This window comes from Rhagoletis pomonella, unplaced genomic scaffold, assembly GCF_013731165.1.
Source record: "Rhagoletis pomonella isolate Grant_MI unplaced genomic scaffold, Rhpom_1.0 Rhpom_scaffold_00004, whole genome shotgun sequence".
Lineage (NCBI taxonomy): Eukaryota > Metazoa > Arthropoda > Insecta > Diptera > Tephritidae > Rhagoletis > Rhagoletis pomonella.
The window spans coordinates 20,448,361-20,450,986 of record NW_023458558.1 but is presented as its reverse complement, the minus strand read 5'-3'; positions in this window follow the sequence as shown (position 1 = coordinate 20,450,986).

Below are 2,626 nucleotides of genomic sequence, written 5' to 3'. Positions count from 1 at the left end.
CGTAACGAACATTTGCTGGCAAAAATTGGATTTGCTCACACAAGCTCAGGTGTAGCACATGACCCAACTAATTGCAACCATGGTTCATGGGTGTAGCAGTTGTTTGCTGCTATACATGTACTCGCCAAAAAAATTCCAGTTTGAACCCATACCTCAATTGTTCTTGCCTTATATATGGTAAGTACTTATCATCGGTTAAAGTACAAAACCGCGTATCTTCATTCTGCAAAACCGCGTAACGAACATTTGCTGGCAAAAATTGGATTTGCTCACATAAGCTCTTGGCTCAATCCTTATCCATTCGTCCTGAAATATACTAGCCAGAAATGCGACTGCTTTAAAAAACTGAACCATTTCGAAATATATGTAAGTGGTTTTACTCTAGAAAATAATTTATGCAACCTCACATACGCGGTTTTGCATTTTGTTGATACATGGTTTTGTACTTTAAACGACGATATGTATGCGCTTAACTAAGTTGTGGGTGTTTTTGTTTAGTAACCACAAGGCCATGTTATGTGTAGATTTCAATATACTGACGCATAAACGATGCAGTATATTTTACTTAGCTGCCCATCCTTATTTGCACGAAAAACTTGTGCGCATATAAGCGATTTTTCTTTACTACATACTTCAATGAGGAAGGTATCCGAATCCCTATGAAACCAAATAATGGAGGATAACTTGCGATCTCTCTAATTGCAATTTACGCGAATGTGTAAATTTATATTATTTAATATTACAAATGAATTCAAAAATATGCATCTTTATAAGGACTCCTCAAAAGGCCTCCTGAAATACATCCTTCAAAATACATTCTGGAAACCCATCTATGGTTAGGGAAAACAGAAGGCCTCCAATTTGTGCCGCTCCATACAAAAAAGTTAATTTTTGAGAAAATTGCAGGTGGAGGGTATAGAATATAAGGCCACGATAAGTAGAAACCAAACAGTTGAAAATATCATACTCACTCAATTATATGGGGGAAACTGGACGAGGATATAGAATGCTCTTCCCGAGGGAATAGACCTATCGAGACACCAACGTTGCCGAGTGGCTAGAGGTGTGTCGTTGTAATAGCATAAAAATTACCCATACATTTTTTGGGAATGTTAATGAAGTGACAGTGGTCAGATATGCATAATTAGGGTTCGTTCCGATTACGTTGACCTGGCATGGCTAGAGGTTCGTAATACCATTCCGAAGAATATACTACTAAGCCCAGAAAATAATTTAGGTAGACCTTCTGAGGCCATTCTAAATAGCCTACCCAAGAAGGGCTTAAAAAGTGCTTCCCTGCGTGAATTCTAGAAGGGATTTTTCTATTTACAATTACGCGAAAATGTAAATTTATAATCACGCAGGTTCTGTAATTCACTTCCGTGTGAATTTCAACCCCTGCCAATTTGAATTCAAAGCGTAGTTGATTGATAGCGAATTGCGGAACCTATCTGATTATTTAAAATTATAAATGAATTTAAATATGCATTTTAGATTGCAATAAAACACTTGATAGGAACTTTAAATATATATGTACCTTATGGAAGTATGGTTTTTATGAATTAAAGAAGTAGCTCCTCCAAAAGGCCATCTGAAATACGTCCTATAATAGCCCTCTTTGGGTAGCAAAAGCAGAAGGGAAGGAATGCAGATTAAAAGGCCTCTTGACTCCAAAGAACGCCTTTTGGCAGGGCTTTTAGCTCCTGAAATTATCTACTGGGTACTAAAACGACGATTTCCCGGTGCTCCCATTATCGCTTATCTTCAGTAACCATACTATTGCAATTGTTCGTATAATTTTACTCATTCCGCTGATAATTGTTGATTTATTGTTTATACATGCTCGCTGATTATTGTTTATTACATTTTTATTTGCCTATACGCTTAAAAACAATCGTGCACCCATTTTATCTGCCACAGTTGCTATCGACCAATCGTCGGTTACGTAAATTTAGTTCAGATTTCGTATTACAGTTGCTTTTAATTAAATTGAATTAAGTTATATTGACTTAGGGGCTAAAACGTGCTTACATAGAGATATACAATTATTTAAAAAGGCAGCAGTTCGCAGTTGCAGCCCAGAAACGACTTGAGTCAATTGTAAGCGTAGCTTTTTGGAATAAGACGTTCTTTTAACGTTCGCTTAACATAGACAACTAAGAAATGTCTGGACCTTTTGAAATGTAAAAGTAATATCTAATACTGACAAAAATTAAATATTTAAATATATTTATAACTGCTACGTAGCAATTACAATTGAACAAAATATAAATATTTATTGATTGCACATATTTATATAAGGCAAATCTCACAAACTTCGAATTTTTTGTGAAAATTTTTTTTTCTTAAATCGTGAGAACATGTCATTTCAGCTGCTAGAATACAAAATACATCGTGGTGTAACGCAATGCACCTTACGTTTTTAATGTTTTTTACGCGTTTTGTTTTGTGTAAGTGGAAAGTGGGCGCAATTTTAGTTCGATTTCGAAAATTTTCAAAATAAAACTTTCTTATGCCAAATCATACTAAGTCTGGTACAAATTGATAAATCGGTTACCAAGTTACACATACAGTGAACCAAAAACTAAGGCGCGACATTTTAGTAAGGTTTGGCTATTTTTCCTTA